This window comes from Passer domesticus, chromosome 1, assembly GCF_036417665.1.
Source record: "Passer domesticus isolate bPasDom1 chromosome 1, bPasDom1.hap1, whole genome shotgun sequence".
Lineage (NCBI taxonomy): Eukaryota > Metazoa > Chordata > Aves > Passeriformes > Passeridae > Passer > Passer domesticus.
Window position 1 is genome coordinate 148,144,542 of NC_087474.1, and position 16,938 is coordinate 148,161,479.

Here is a 16,938-nt window from a genome sequence, read left to right on the forward strand (position 1 = left end):
ATGCTCATTAAACACTTCATGCACCTACCCAGGAATCACCCAACACAGTCCTTATGACTCAAGTACTACTTGAGGCCATGTCAGCCTGGCATAATGAAACTCTCATTTAGTAGATATCAGGGCTATTTAAGGTTTGTTAACATTTACAGTTGACTTCATTTTTATTTGAATTACATGCCAGAGATACCAGTAATATTTTGATATTCTTGCCAAAGAAAACTTTTAATATTTACAGACTTTTTACATGCCAGCTGGCTGATGCTAAGAGTTTTCATTCTCTTCAAAACAAAATTATTGAAGCCATTTACATGTCTCACTGACAGTTTACTTTAGCTTTCATTTCCAAGACATCAACATTAGCATCTATAATTTATTTTGCAGTCTTCTGTGGGGAAAGGAAAGCCCTCACCTCTGTATACATATTAACATTTATATGAATCAGCCAGTAATCACTTGGATCTAAGAGCTGAGTGTCATGTTTTAAACAAGATGCAGTTGAGCTCCCAGGCACAAAATCAGTAGATTGGGCCATCCAGGAAATGTACATGATCAACTGTAAGCTAATGCTCTAAAAAGTTTTGGTCCGTGGATGAGGCAATGCCATGAAATATTCTCATTGACAAATTTGATCTCAGAACCCTGCTTCTTTTCCCAAAAGGAAGGATTAAATGATACAGCATAGCGTGTTTTCTTGTGCTCCATTTTTGTTAGCTTTTAGCCCCAATCTTGGTCCTTCTTCAGGCCTTTCAGAAACCCAAGCATTTAATCCTGACTGTGCAGGACTTCCTTGTGTATACTGTATCACTTTGAGCTTTTTTACTCCTAGTTCTCACTTTACTCAGCTATTTCTTCTTCAGGATCACCAACACACATGTTCCTATTTTGAGTGTCCCTCAGTTTTGAATGGTGGCATGAGCTGATGCTGTTTAAAAGCACCTGTCCATCATTTAAGACAACTCTGAGACAGGAAGCTGCTGCTTTGCTTTACCTGCAATACTGTCATGTTCAACACAGTTGTCACAGATTACAATGAAAGAATGATTTGATTTATTTGCTTGCAAACTATTGTGTATGATACTGCTTTCAGAAGGGAGCCATGGGCAGGCAGGAGGAAGGTGGCTGTTCTTTGTGCATGACAGTTGCCCAGAGGAGAAACCAACCCTCTGTGATGGGGAGATGGTCCTTCCACAGGGAATTATAAATATGGCCCAGTGGGAGAAGCCTCCACATCACATGGGGTTTTGGTGTGTTTCTTCTTCTGGATTTTCATGGTGCTCTAGAGGACTACTTCCTGCTGCAATTCAGCAGCAGAACTGTATGTTTTGCTCAGCAAATGTAGTGCCATGAGGGCCAGCCAGCCCTACAGGAGTTTTTCCAAACACTCCCTCCCAGTCAGGGCCCCACCATGCTGTCAGCTTTCAACAGAGCACAAGCTGAGCCCACCACCAAGAGCAGCACAGTGATTTAATACAGGCAGGTTCAGCTTTCCTGGGCATTGTGAGGAGGCCAATGCTGGTTGCAGTAGCCCAGAAGCAGCACTAAGTTAACCTTTTCCAGGGTACAGCATAACCAGGTTATATTTGCTCTACAATCTGCTCTGGAGCAGCCTGTGCTCCTTGGGTGCTTGCAAGGGTGGGTCTGATCTAGCAGATCTTAAGTCCCCAGAATGGGAAGAAATCCCTCAGTCACCACAGTTGAGAGATACTCATATCTTTAGTGATGGGAAGGGCATTGTTGGACAGAGTAATACAAGGAGAAGGGAACAGTTGCCGGGGTGTGTCCACAGACAGTGGCAGAACAAGTCTTAGGAGGGCCATGTACTTCACATCCCAAAGCCTACTGCCTACCCAACCCCACTGATGACCACCTCCAATGGGTACAGGACAGTTTCAGATATGGTATCAAAAGCACATTATCCGGTCCCCCTGACACTTGCAGAAAATTTTGAGTTACAGATATTTTCTGGACAGCCACAACACAGTGGAGTTCTACACAACGTTTTCCTTCCTTATCTTCCTCAAAAAACAAAGTGAGTCTCAAGATCCCTTGCATGCCCACACAGACAGCTATGAAGGCTATTGAAATTTTGATGACCATTTTAGGACCTTCCCTACAAAGAGTACTTTTTATCTATCTCGTTGAAATTTCAGCACACTATATACCTTAGTAGCAATGCTGCAAGAACAGATCTCTTCAAATACCAAGGCATTAAACTATATTTCTTTATTCTAGTTTGCACTAGCAATTCCTAAAAATAAAAAAGCTGGTGGAATCCTGACTTAGTAAGTTAAGAAAAATAGTCATATTCCTGTAGCATCAAAATACCTTTTGAATATGAGTCTAGAATGGCTTGTAAAAACTCTAAATAGGGTTTCTTTGCCATGTAGCAACTATTATTGCCAATGTCTTGGGGTTATATCTGGAAATCATATTAAAGGAAGTAAAGAAAAGGTGGAGGAGGAAGCTGCATGTGAAAACATTCTTTCCCTGATTCATATCTGAATGTTCCCAGTCAACAAGCTCTCAAGTCTTCACTTGAATGTGCATCAAAAGAAGCAGCCAATGTGTATTCTCTTGTCAAGCTCACTTCAAACTGATGCATAACAGCCATGTACTAGCCAAGGTCATTTCAAAGGTGTTTACTTCGACTGCAAACTAAATTTGTCTCTCTTCACTCAGATATAAAGTCAGTAATATTTGTAAACCAAACATTGTAGGGCAAAGGTCTGACTTGAAGCTGATGCTCACGCTGGAGCTGGGAGCATGAAACAGCTGTATAACAGTGATATTTCCCTGGACGTGCTGGCATGCTCCATGCTATACAATGGAGACCCATTCATAGGCAAGGCCTTGGGAAATGTCTCTGGGGCAAGACAATGATACCTGCCAGAGCAATACTAGACCCTATTCAAGGGCTGCCCCCCAGCCCACAGGTGGCACTCGCTGCCTGGCCTGACACCTACACCCACTTCTTCTGGCCTGGCTTCATGTCACTGCCCATCAGCACACACAGCAGTGGCCCCCTCCTAGAAGAGAGAGCCCTGTCACACTCTGCCACCAAGGCAAATGAGATCTGAAGCAGCCTGAAAACAGTCTTGAGCATTTACTTCCTTAAGCTGGGCCTGAGACTGCCTTAAGCTTTGGCAGCCCCTGGGAGCAGCCAGATTGAGGTACAGCAGGTCTCATCTGGAGCACCTCATCATCTCAGGAGGTGCAGACTTGTGTCTGACACAGCAAAAGGTGTCTCACAAACCATGGCAGATATTAGGTGGCCAAAGGACATGTACCATGTCCCTAGAGGACTCTGTGCAGGCACAGGCAGCTGTCTGGACAGGCAGCTTCTGCCAGCACCAGTGCATCTTAAGCAACTAATCAAGGGCAAACACAACACCGCTGGTTTTTCTGAACCTGAGTTGCTGCTGTGTATTTGGATTATTATCTTTTGTTTTTGTGTGTCACATAATATGACTTTCATTTTGTCCAACCTTCTGGATTTTTTAGCATCCATTTACAGTGTTACTAGGATGGTTTGCATGGCTCCTTTAGCTGGCAAATATTTTTCCAAATTGCTTGAACTTTCATTTGTTGTTTTTGTACTCATAGTAATAATGAATAAACAACAGAATGGTACTCCTTGTGTAAAAAGGGATGGTCATCTTAAAGTCATCTCATGTGTTCCACTTTATGACATTTTTTATGTTGTGCAACATGAAAAAAACCCAGTACTAAATTTACTTTAATGCTGCTAATGGAAGACAAAATGAGTTCTTTGTAGATAACTACTAGGTTCTTGACATTTCTGACTAAATACAGTATAGGGCTACATTTCCACTGTGGTACTGCAGCTGCTAGAATTCGCCTGTGTCTAATCAAGCAAGAAGTTAACCTTGAATACCAAACACAAAATCTATAAACTAAAAGCTAGAACTAACTTGATTCCCTGAAGGTCACAGAATTTAAACAGAATGGAGCAAATCCATCTGAAAATTAAACATTCTGCATTATTGCATATGTATAGCCTTATGTCTTTGATGCAGGATTTTCAGACTGCTTTTTAACGCTTTAAAAATGTTTTAAGTAGTCATAGTTTGAGTCAGATCTGTCCATGTTTATTCAGGGTTTACTCAAGCCAAGACAGCACCCCAGGGCGAGGATGTCATTGGACCTGTGCAGCCAGGAAGAAGGAAGTGAGTCTTTCCTCCTCCCTTGTATGAGCACAGAGGTGAATGTAATCCAGTTCCTTGTGCTCCATTAACTTGAGAAGAGGATGCAGAAAAATTTTGGCTCTGCAGCATGGTAAGGTGAGAGTAGATTCCCCTTGACCAAAGGGGCACAGAGGCCCAGATCATTGCATGGATGGAATGTCATGCTCACTGGGTTTGCTCCATGCCTATGGGAAGAGCTCACCTCTCCTTCCCACTCTGCCCACAGTGGTACTTGCAGCCACAGTACATCATCCCATGAGCAGCAGAGGAAATTCTGACTGAGAAAACACTGCCAACTCAGGTCTTCTGAGATTCACAGGATAAGATTAAAAGGATATATTTAGCAGCACTGTAATTTCTTTTTCCAGAATCTCATTTAAAGACCAAATGTTTACAGTTCTACCTCAGAAAAATGTGAAGACATTTGAGATCCTGCACTCTGGTTTGCAAGGCTTTACTATGTTACCATCATATATCCTCTAATCACAGAGCAGTTAACACTCAGCCACAGATAACACATTACAGGATCCAGCTGCATCTCTAGAAAATGACATTTGCATCTAAATTTAGGTGTCTGAGCTCCTATTTCAATCAATGGAGCTCAGGGCTCAATCTGGGTCCCTGAACATCAGGCACCCCATTTCAAGGGGTCTTCAGTGAATCATCTGAGATATCTGCATGGAGCTGGTGGATGTGACCCAAAGCCTGCACATCCTGAAGAGGCAGATGTGTCCTCTGAAGTTGGGACTGATGGCACTTGACACTGCAGCAAGCCCACACTCCTGCCTTTCTCATGGGCAGTGCTGAAGGCTTCAGAGAAAAGCAGTCTTTGGTAGGCAGCTGCTTCATTCTTCCCCCTTGGCTGTGCTGGATGGGAGGGGGGAATTTCTCTCTTAACCCATTTACCAACCAATTTAACACCCTCACCTATGATGTGCTGTGGCCCATTGAATGTCCTCCTCTGAGCTGTAGCTCCTGGCCTTGCTTTTTTCTCAGGTGGAGTGTCTCATCCTTCAGTGAAGCTTCCTGCACTACTTGTCACAATTTCATCTCCCAGGCAGCTCCACAGTGAGCCTTGTGCTGAAACTGCAATCCCTGGGATTTAATGTAATGCTGTTATCATAGGGGAAATATGAAACTAGAGTCCAAGTAAATTAGAGGCATGATAGGATCCTGGGCATCAGGGAGGAGTTGTATTCATGTGAGAAGTCAATGGATCAAGAGTAGCATATGAGACCAGGTCTCACAGACTGATTCGATGTTCTTTTGTTTGTACTCTTCATTACTAGTTCTGCTACATGGCAGCATAACTGTGCACAGAGCTAAAGGAAATATTTCACTGGAATTTTCCATTTTAAATTTTGTTTAATTTTTTTATGCCTGAGTAAATTATGTTTTGGTCAGCTATTTTGGTTTTCAGAAGACGCTTTTAACAAAAGCACAATTTTATATACTGTGACTGTTCTCTCCTCCCTTTGCCATTCTTTGTGGGAGTCCACCTTTGCACAATGCTTTCTCTATATAAAATTTCACTGATAATAGCTTAAATTTTTGTTCCCATAGAAAGAATATTTTATGACAATCTGAAGCAGAACACTGCCATTTCAGATGACCTCAAATTTCTTACAGGTGACAGTGGAAGAAGCTAAAGAAGAATTTGTCTCTGTGTGTGTGTCAATTAACACTTCAGAGATGTGAGTACTCTGTCTCTCTTTCTGTGCTAGCCCTCTTGTAGAGGCAAGATCCCTTGCACTGTTTATCCCATGCCCTACCAGTGGTTACCCATCTTGTTTGGTCCTTTTTAGAATAAAATTTTAATTTTTCAGACAAAACAGGCAATACAAGAACTGAAGGTAATTTCCTGGTCATGCTTGAGACAGTGTTCTTTCCTTAAAGTCACAATAATTTTGATGGGCCCTTCTTTAGATGAAGTCCTTTCACCGGGCATGCACTGGGGGTTTGCTGGTGTGGTCATTGTCTCAGGGAGTTTGTTCTTGGCAGAGGGGCGGGACATCAGGAATCTCCGTGGTGAGCACTTACAGGATAACCTACCAAGAGGAATATTTTTCTTATTATTAATTAGGAGATGTCTGTGTCTGCAGCAGGGAGGTTGTGTATTACCTGATTTTTTTTTCCACCCCATTTGATTTAGTATTATCCTTGTAAGATATAATCTTTCTTTTAATGCCATTGAACTCTTGATCTCAATATTTTGTAAAAATGAGTGTCACAGTTTAATTATACATTGTGAAAGATAAGGCATTAATTATTAATAATTTTATTTTGGTTAAGAGTCTTCTTGCTGGCCACAGTGTGCACAAACACTAGAAAATAATCTCTTGTGCAACTTTTTCTCAAAAGATATGCCAACACTTATTAGTTGATATCCTCCAAATTTTAGCCCTGTGCTCATTAGGAAGTGTTCAGACGCTGTAATATTGCAACAAAGGCTTGTACCACCTCCCCATGCAGTATCACTTTGCACCTGCTAAGATTTTTGAAACAGTATCTTTGGCCAACTAGGACTGAAGTGTTAATTGCTCAGACCCTGACTTCCTCAAATTTAGTTAAACTTTTTCTTCCTCCAACCTTCCCACAACTATTGTAATATTTAGACAAATATTTTAAAAGATGTTAGAGAAAAGACAAGAGAATAAACCAATCCAAAATAATAAAATTGACAAATTGGGTTGTCAGTGGCAACCTTTCTATCCTTCACCATCCGAGTTCCCTGTGGTTTGTGGCATAAACAAATTTTAATTGAGTGACAGATTGTTATTTTCGTACTGAAAAATCCTCTCACAATTTGGGAGAGAAAATGCTCTGATAATTCTTATTAAAATCAGTCTACAAATTATCAAGGCCAGAGGCTTTTTTTGATTGCACTTTTACAATAGCCATCTGGACTTCCTCTGGAGATTTGTGCTTGAGCCCGGTCTCTATTTTTTTGTAGTCACTTTGCAGAAGCACACCCTGTCCAGAAAATCCAAGACCTCAGGTGCAGCTGAGCTAATGAATTACACGCAGTGATGTGCTTTGAGGGGTCTCTTAGGAACTCCTTGTTAAAATTCTACCACCAACCCAGAGGCAGGAGGGATAATATTTCTCCTCTGCTGAGGTCCACCAGATTCCTGCTAAATCAGCAGTGCCAGAGTTGACTTATCCTTTGTGCTCTTAAAAAGCATCTAAAGGAGAAATTGTTTTCCTCTGTAATTACTTTCTCCACCTAGACTGGAGCTGCAGCTTACCACGGGCACATATAATTTATTTATTTTGTGATAAGTCTGTTATTGACCTGTATTGACAGCACAGTGCTGGCAGAGTGCAAGCGTGCAGAAGTCATTTAGTGATATCAATCACCTTAGCACTGGAAGCAGTCTCCCATCCCAGTGATTTCACATTTGCAATGAGAAGATATTAAGTATTTTGGCAAGGGGATAATTAGACAGAAAGTGGCCTCTTTTGTCATTGCAGGACTGATCCTGAGGACCAATCACATGAAGGAAAAAGTTACCATTGAGTCTAGAAGTCCTGGACAAGGTGCCTATAGACTCTCTGAAACACATCCATGGAAATGGTAAATCTTTTTTTGATGCACTCCATGTCATCCTCATCACAGCAGCTGTGTGTGCATTTTAACCCACCACAAATGCATAGCCACTGGAATTAGGTCAGCCTCGGTGCAGAGGGTTAAACTAGATTAAATTTTACACATTTGCTGCAGGCTGAACATTCTTGTGCTGACAGTAGTTGTGTATATAAGATATTATTTTGGCAACAATGACTTTATGTGAGCACAAAAAGACCTTCAGAAATCTCTAATGTCTTCCTGAGACAAGGACTCCCAAGCCAATTAAAGGGGTGTACATCCTAAAGACTAACAGGCTCCCCAGTAGAAAATGTCTTGTCATTTTGGAAGTATTATTTTTACTTTAGATGTTCATGCCATGTTTTCAAAGTTAGTTTGAAACTGATTATTCTCTCACTACTGTTTTTCCATCTTTTTCTCCTCTGTATTTTCAAGAGATATTTTGATCTCCAGTCTTTCCCTTTCCTGCTGTCAGCTCTCTCTTTAAGTCTTCTGTCCTGTAAGTTCTGACAGACTGAATCCCAGCTTTAGTTGCCCAGGATTAGTATTGCCAGCTAGACTGCCTCCAGTGTGAGTGATGACCTGGAAGAAGGCATGTGCATACACAGGGTGAAGCTCTCCAATGGCACAAAGATGGGTGCAGAATTAGTCAACAGAATGAGGAAATAACTATGCCCAGAAAGCACTGAATAGAGCACCAGCCAAAGAAAGAGGAGAAGTGCAAGCAGGAAATTGAGCAAGAGAAAAAAATGTTAGATTAAAACCTGGGGTAAGTAAACAGAATGGAAAGATCAGGGAATTTGGATGCAAACTGGCAAGGAAAGCCCCATTCACTGGGAGGAATTCAGAAACCCAAGGGCGTTGCTTGAGTACTTGGGCTGGGAAGAGCCCAAAATCCCAGAATAGGATTGACAGCATGGGATAGAGGAGGAAGGAGGCTGAGAGACCACAAGCTAGACAACAGGAACAACAATGAGAACATCATGTTCAACACTGTGCTTCCTCTGTGGAATCAAACACCTCCCTTCTGCTCTGGGACAGAGTTCTGGCATCCATGACCAGAACTGCTGCTTGCACGTCGGCAGCTGTGGGTCCTGGGCATGGATGCTGGAACATGCTGTTGGTTAACAAAACAATTTTATCCAAGTAAACCTGAAACCAAATTCTTCATTTTCATTTCTGCTCAGTAGAAAAACAATTCTATTTTTCATGAAGTTGTTATTTTTACCATAAAATGCTTTGATTTTGCCAAGAAAATATTTGTTACTAAATAGTTTCAACTGGAAGTTACCACTTTGCTAGGGCCCAAATTGTTATTACAAACTTCTATCTGGCAAGTTATAGGTTTGTTAGGTCATAGCTACAAATATATACAGACTTCAAACCTGTATTTTTTTTGAGAATCAAATCTCCTAACATAGCCCTTTCTTGCAGTGTTGCACAATGCATGATTTTCAGAAGATGAGAGCGAGTATTAGCTCTTGCTTGTATGACAGATACCTAATTTTGAGAATCTAGGTTAACCCAGATTAGAATGGATCACAAAGTACAGCATATATTACTATGACCTGGCTGGCTTTGCATTCCTTGAGTGTCCAAGTGTCTTATCTGTTATCTGTTGAGACACACTAGGATTTTCCCAGTCTCTATAACTATATTAGCAGGTTCTTCCCTGTGTTAAATCTATCTTGAGTTAAAGCATATCCAGGCTGGGGTCAGTGGGTTTTGTATGCTTGACTGGAGAAAATTAATGGCTAAGACTAACACAGTTGAGAGCCTGGATTCAGTGGGCAGTGAAGGGTGGGCACGAGGAACAGACTCATGGATGTCAGGCGTGTTTCAAGAAAGCTATATGACAATTTTCATAACACTAAAGGAACATTTGTACTAGTTGCATGAGTCCTTGCATTAAAATGTCACAAATAATCTGCAGGTCTCAGTTTCTTTCCAAAGAAAAGAAGGATAATGTGTTGTACAGCTTTTGGGAGTATGTGCACTTTATAGTTCACCCTGTTTCCTGGGCCTTAGTTGCTGCTGGTTTTAATCAGTACCTCCAATTCTTAGCTGTCACACTCTATAAATACTGATTTAAAGCTATGTCATGTCAAATAAAGTAAAAATAACTTGTTCAAGATCATATTTAATCAAATGAAAGAAATTAGCTATAGGTTGGCTATTTTAGAAAGGTAATAATATCACTGATTTTTTTTTCCTTCACCATGGACATTAAAAGAAATGCTATTTTTAAAGACTTTGCTCAAAACTGCTGCATTCATTATTGATTTTCTTTCTACAGTTGTTTAAACATCAATATCTAACCAACCACTTAATGAAAATGCAGTTTACTGGAAATTATTTTTATCTCACTATTCTTAAGTAATTTATTTTATATCTCAGTTGCATGGAAAGGTAAGAGTTCAGGGAAATAAAAAAAAAAGGAAATCTCTATGTTCTTGAATGTCTAACCTTTAGCATTAGAATTAGTCCAAATGTCTTTTACCTTCTTCTTTTGCTTTCCCTTCTCCATTGATATGAACAACAAGACTCAGATGTACTGCAGGATGTTTTGAAATTAACAAATAACAAGTGTTTATTCAAGAAGAGGCAATGTCTAAAATTCATTCTGCAACAGCTAAATGTTACCAAATATATTTTTAAATAGTTGTTTCCTTCCTTTCCACTGGCTTCAGACTAACCTTTTACATAAATGTTTTGCTGCATGTTCTGTACAGGAAAGAAATCATTCCTGAAGAGCTTTTTCCTCTGTACCTTGCAGTAACATATTGGCATTTAGACTTACAAGTTCTAATTAGCACAACTGATTTTCCTCTGGGAGTTAATATAAATGATAGCAGAAAGAAAAAGTGCTGCTGCATCTCAGCCTTGCAGTCACTCTATCACAGACCTATCTTAGTAAATCCTTTAATTATGGACAAGCTGTCAGGTTGCTTAATGCTTCCAAGTAGTCAAAAATGCAGAGCATTGAGCATCAGGATGGCTCCTTCCTCCCAGATCACTCCTTGCCCTGGTAGGAGTTACCACCCAAAGCCATCCCTGTCATCTCCAGGCATGGTCCACAATAGCTTGTGGTCTTTTATTATCAAAAAATGTGGAAAGATGCACTACATCCAGTTTAGACTAATCTCCTTGAGTCAATGTATGTGCTGTGTGCATACAGGGAGTTGTGGGCACCAGGCTCAAGACAATTAGAAAGGTTCCTTGAACATTACTATTTATAGCAATTCACAATAAACTTGGTAGACTACCTCAACACACACAGAAAATAGAAGAAATGGGAAGAGAAGGAAGAGACAGATCACTTATTTCTTAAGGAGAAGTGCAATCAGGATGTAGAACAGAAATATTCTTCTCCCTACAGGACGATATTAAAATGTTCTCAGCAAAATGTTTATAGTTCACCCTGAGAACTATAATTGAGAAATTTGAATCAGTTGATTGCACCAGTGTTGAGGAGACACAGTCTCATAGAGATTAGTGGCAGTTTATTTACTCTCCTAAGTACAGTAGGGTTTTATCTTCAAAACTGGCTTTACAAGTAGCTGTAGAGAGTCTCCTTGACCTAGTTAGGAGGTGGGAGTGCACTCAACTGAAGCAGTGCATTGCTGCCCCTACACTCACCTATGCCCATAGCCTTGAGCTAAATGCAGCAAAGCTGACCAAGCCACGGAGCAACTGGACAAATGTAAGAAACCATTCTATTCCTAACAAGAAATAATTGATCTGGTTCTCTCCAAGGACAAAGTCTAGGTTAATTCACCCTGTTTATTATTTGGATGATGCCTTCCATGTAAGACTTCAGAAGGATGTGTTTTGAAAGAGGAGAGTAACCTTGTGGTTTCAATCTTTTTACATCCATTTGAAAGGTTTCCCACTGTCATATTTCTAGGTATGCAGATGCACTGAAGGTAGGGGTATTACTGCTAGGACCCAGAGTGTAGGCAGCTCAAACTGCATTACTGAAGCTGGAAAAGGGCAGATCCAGAGCAAGCAGTTAGTGACAGTGCTCATACTCTGCCAACCCTAACCCCTTACTGTGCTAGCTGTAGCAATAATGGCTACCTCGTTATTTAAAACAAAACAAAAAGCAGAGTAAAACAGAAAAACACAAGCTTTTACAGGCCAGCTTTAATTCTGTTATTGGGAAGGAATGTCCCACCAAGGTGAGCTCCGGTTTTTATCCTTTGTCTCAAGGTCTCAGTTTCATCTCTGCTGTCTTGTTTACAAGTGATTTTCAACATAATTTTGTCTCAAAGTACGGTGGAAGGATGCATCCAAGGATGCTGCTGAAGAGTACGATCATTACAAATGGTCTGAAACCACCATTCATATATTTTCCAAAAGGTGCTTCAAGAAACATTAATAAAAAAAGATTGCAAATGGATGTTTGGGTACCTATCTTCAGTATGGAGAAGGATCTGAAGGGTAAGCTTTCAGAAGTGAGCAGTTAAATGGTTTTAAGAAAGCAGTTAATCATTGGTAAGAGTCTTTAAAATCTCAGTGGGATATTTGACCACTTGCCAACTTTTCCTTTCCCTTTTTGGTTTTTGGGGGGTTTTTTTTGGGTTTTTTGTGGTTTTTTGGTGTAACTTTAGTTTAGTCTGAAATCAATCTAGTACAAAGAGTGCAAGTCCCACAAATGTGCACCATTATTCCAATAATGTCCTAGGCACACGTTATGGGGCGGTGTCAGTCACGTGTCACAGGGCGGTGTCAGACACGTGTCGCAGGGCGGTGTCAGTCACGTGTCACAGGGCGGTGTCAGACACGTGTCACAGGGCGGTGTCAGTCACGTGTCGCAGGGCGGTGCCAGGCACGTGTCGCAGGGCAGTGTCAGGCACGTGTCGCAGGGCGGTGTCGGGCACGTGTCGCAGGGCGGTGTCAGTCACGTGTCACAGGGCGGTGTCAGTCACGTGTCGCAGGGCGGTGTCAGTCACGTGTCACAGGGCGGTGTCAGGCACGTGTCGCAGGGCGGTGTCAGTCACGTGTCACAGGGCGGTGTCGGGCACGTGTCACAGGGCGGTGTCAGTCACGTGTCACAGGGCTGTGTCAGTCACGTGTCGCAGGGCGGTGTCAGTCACGTGTCGCAGGGCGGTGTCAGGCACGTGTCACAGGGCGGTGTCGGGCACGTGTCGCAGGGCGGTGTCAGTCACGTGTCACAGGGCGGTGTCGGGCACGTGTCGCAGGGCGGTGTCGGGCACGTGTCGCAGGGCGGTGCCAGGCACGTGTCGCAGGGCGGTGGCAGCGCAGAGCCCCGCGCGCCGCCCCCGCCCAGCAGATGGCGCTCGCGCTGCGCGCTCCCGCCTCAGCCGCGCTCCCTCCCTCACGAGCCTCACCGCTCCCCTCCCACAGGATCCTCACCGCGCTCCCCTCGGTCCTGTCCCGCCGGATCCTCCCCGCACTCCCTTCGTTTTCCCATTGCTGCCTGCCGGTGTCTGGACTGCTCCCGTTGGCCCGAGGGCCGCGGCCGCTCGCACGGTGTCTGCCGGTGAAACATCCGGCCCCCGCCGCGAGGGGCCGAGCTGAGCGCCCTGAGCCCCGGGCTCCGCGACAGCCCCGCATCGCTTAGGATGGTGGAGAGTTTCAGGCTTCGGAGTCAAGCCGATAACGTCACTTCTATCCCCAAAACTCCCACTTTAACTGGAGCTATAGATGGGGTTTATTTTTCCTCCACCCAATCTCCCTTGGGGGGACAAAGAAATAGGATTTTTCAGGATCCTTCCAATGCACACAAGACTGAAGCAGACAGTTCCTTCAAGAAAGTGAAAGAGGAATAATAGTCCTCAGTTGTACAGTCCCCTCTGGTAACAGGGATGCTCGCATGTGGAAATTCCAATAATTAGGATGACTCCTTGGGTGCCATCCTTGACTAGCTTGTTTTCCAGTCCCCTGTCCTTCTATCTACCGGATCTTTCTTACTGCTGGACGTCATTGTCCCAGGTCCACAGCATGACTAATTACTGTCACTTAAATTCATCAATACTTCTTCCTATCCTGACCCCACGCCTAAGTGTCTGCAGAGCTACCTCATTGTCCTCTGATCAAAGCTCACTTTCTTTAAAGGCTCTGATTTTTCCAAATAATAAGTGGGAAATATGTAGACTGATGGTACCTTGGGATGATTTGCCAGTCACACTGAATAGGATTTTCCTATTGTTTTCCTCCGTTCTCCATGTCTCTGGATCTATTTGTGTTCTGTTGTCTAAAACTTGGGTTATAAACTCTTTGGAAACACAATATTGCAAACATATCCCTGTTCCATGTTTGCATGCATTTTAGCTGTGGTCCCTGAGCAGCATTTTTGGGGCTACAGTAGTAAAAATAGCTGTTATCCATACTATGCTACCCAATACTGCAAATTTGTTCAATGCTTTTAATTACAAATTCCTATTCTGGTTATTTATAACTTTGTGAATTTTTATGCTGGGTGTCTGCCTATGTTTCAATTTTTTTTGGAAAGTTTCAGCAAAAATGGTTATACTGTTTCCCAGAAAAAAGATTATGAAAAAAAGACATTGTTTTGCCAATGTTAATGAATTGGTTGTAAGAATTCCTTTTTGGAAATGCTAGCTCCTCCATGCTTTGACTTGGAGGTTGGCAGGCTGGGGGGCCCCTGGTGCCAGACACATAAGCACTTGCCCATATTTGGCCGAGTTTTAAACCCTATTCTTTAGTAATATGGTAGTGTTTGGCAGATAAATTCCTCAAAATTTCTGTCTGTCCTGAGCATGTGCTACCTTTTGCAGGCCAAATGCATTATCTCCACAGAGTAATTTATGCCTTTGCATTCTTACCAACCCAGGATTTCCTTGCAGATGCTTTTAAAAATTGCAGCAAGGCTTGTGACTGGAGCCTCCTGTGCCCACACACTGCCAGGTCCTTAGAGAGCAAGAAACCATCTCTCTTCAGTCCAGGTGAGAAAAGACCAAGATCTCAGATATATGTCCTGGGAGGACCAAGAGCTTAAGCTGGAAAAGCATGGGAGCTGGTACATTTTGTTAAAGGAAAATAAAAGGAAAAACTTGTTGGATAAGGAGACCATAATCTAAAATCAGTAAGAAGGAATGGGCTGTATGAAAAACTGGTAAGACTGGTAATATCAGAACAGACAAAGACAAGAATAAAGAAACTTCTGCTGTCCACCTGAAAAGCCATAAAGAAGGGTGAGTGCAAGGACATAGGTCACCTTTAGACACCATAGGAATAAAAGGCCTGTTACAAAAGAAAGCAGAGCAGATGAGAAGTCAGTCTGGATGAAGAGAGATGTAGGGAGAGATGACTGAGCAGCCTCAGGAGAGGATTGGGAATGGCAGTTTGTGAGAACTGGTTGGAGGAAAGGAAAGATTGAAACAAGAACCCTAGGTGATGAAAAAAGTGGGTGGATACCAGATTCACTAGATCCAGAACTAATTTGGTGAGGCTAGTTGTAGAGCCAGGATCACGTACACAGAAGAAAAGAATAATGAAATTGGAATAAAAAGGAGAAACGGGAGACTGTGGATGAGAACAGAAAGTTTAGTGTTATGCTGAATAATGTTTGAGTATGGGACTTCCCATGCAGACAGACAGGAAAAAGAAGCTTTTGATAAGAAAAGCTTTGTGATAAGAAAGGATTACAGGGAATAAAGCAAAAAAGGTCACGAATGTGTCAAGGGAGAAAAGAAAAACAAGAAAGGAAAGCCTTGTAAATTGGTGCACGTGATCTGTGACCATAAAGACTTGAAATTACACCTAATTGCTGACTTGCTCTGTCTTCATGTAAAAAGTATCTGTGAAATTCACTTTCAGACTGCCTCTCGTGCTCCCTTAGAAAGTCCCTTCTGTCCCACTCAGACGGTGACTGTCCAGTCTTACATTCTCTGTGTAGAAATGTTAGCCCTGCCAATGGTCCATGCTATCAATAAGATTCCACATACAGGAATAGAGGAGAGGATTTTGCTGGCTTTTAAAAGAACCTTAAAAATTGCAAACAACATTCCCCCGTCTTCATATAAAAAAATCTTGCTGCAAGACAGCTTATTAGAGGCTAAGAAGCATCAAAATTACAGATACCAACTGTAATTTTAATTTAATGTGGTTCTGTGTAGCTGCTTGCAGAATGGTTATACTTGGAATTCCCTTTTCTGCTTTCATTTTCTACATTTTCAACCAGATATAGATATGTACATAGAAATCATAAGGAACTTTGTAGATAATGAAAAAGAGAATAATCAAGGAATCATAGAGTATTCTAAGTTGGAAGGGACCCATTAGGATCATTGAGTTCAGCTCCTGGTCCTGCACAGAACACCTGAAGAATTCACGTCTTGAAATCTGGCAGGCTCAATGCTGTGACCACTTCCCTGGGGAGCCTGTTTCAGTGCTCAGCCACTCTGGATGAAAAAACTTCTCCTAATATCTAACTTAAACCTCCCTGTGATATAACTTCATGCCATTCCCTTGGGTCCTGTCACTGGTCATGAGAGTGAAGGCATCAGTACTGGACCTTCACCTGATGAGGATGTTGAAGATCACAGTGAGGTCTCCTCTCAGTCTCCTCCAGGCTGAACAAAGTGACCTCAGCTGCCCCTGATGAGGCTTCCCCTCAAGACCCTTCACCACCCTTGTGGTCCTTCTCAGGATGCTCTCCAATACTTTAATGTCTTTTTAATAATGTGGTGCACAAAACTGCACCCAGGACACAAGGTGAGGCTGTCCCAGTGAAGAGCAAAGCAGGACAATCCCTCCCTTACCCAGCTGGACACAGCCCAGATGCTGTGTCTGATGCACTCCATGGCAGAACAATCTCACTAAGCACAAGTTTATATGTCCATTATCGTGTGTGGCATTGTGCCTGTGTTTGGAAGCTCACATAGAATTACTGTGACTATCTGTAAACATAAGGAAATCTTAGGAAAGTACCTGTGATAATGGTCTGCAGCTCCAGTCTTTCATCTGGGAGAGGAGATTAACTGGGACCTATATAATTAGTATTCCCCAATTAACATATCCCATTGTTTCTGGCTTAGTTTTTGTGTGAAGACATTTATATGAAAGATTATGAAGGGATGTTGACTTTGGTGTATCCAATTCACTGATGACTTTCAGTTCCTACATCACTGTCGTTTCTGACATGGATGATGAGTG

The 16,938-nt window shown here is 42.3% G+C and overlaps 2 long non-coding RNA genes across 2 annotated transcripts in view; one reads left to right on the plus strand and one right to left on the minus strand.

Moving 5' to 3' along the window:
• LOC135284118 (uncharacterized) overlaps positions 1–13,546 on the minus strand; it is a 37,609-nt gene extending 24,063 nt beyond the window's left edge. Inside the window, exon 1 of the long non-coding RNA XR_010349618.1 lies at positions 13,174–13,546. This is a non-coding gene — a long non-coding RNA (uncharacterized LOC135284118). The remainder of the gene's footprint in view (positions 1–13,173) is intronic.
• LOC135284100 (uncharacterized) overlaps positions 4,314–16,938 on the plus strand; it is a 42,413-nt gene continuing 29,788 nt past the window's right edge. Inside the window, exons 1-4 of the long non-coding RNA XR_010349610.1 lie at positions 4,314–5,037; positions 5,835–5,899; positions 7,680–7,782; positions 14,628–14,726. This is a non-coding gene — a long non-coding RNA (uncharacterized LOC135284100). The remainder of the gene's footprint in view (positions 5,038–5,834; positions 5,900–7,679; positions 7,783–14,627; positions 14,727–16,938) is intronic.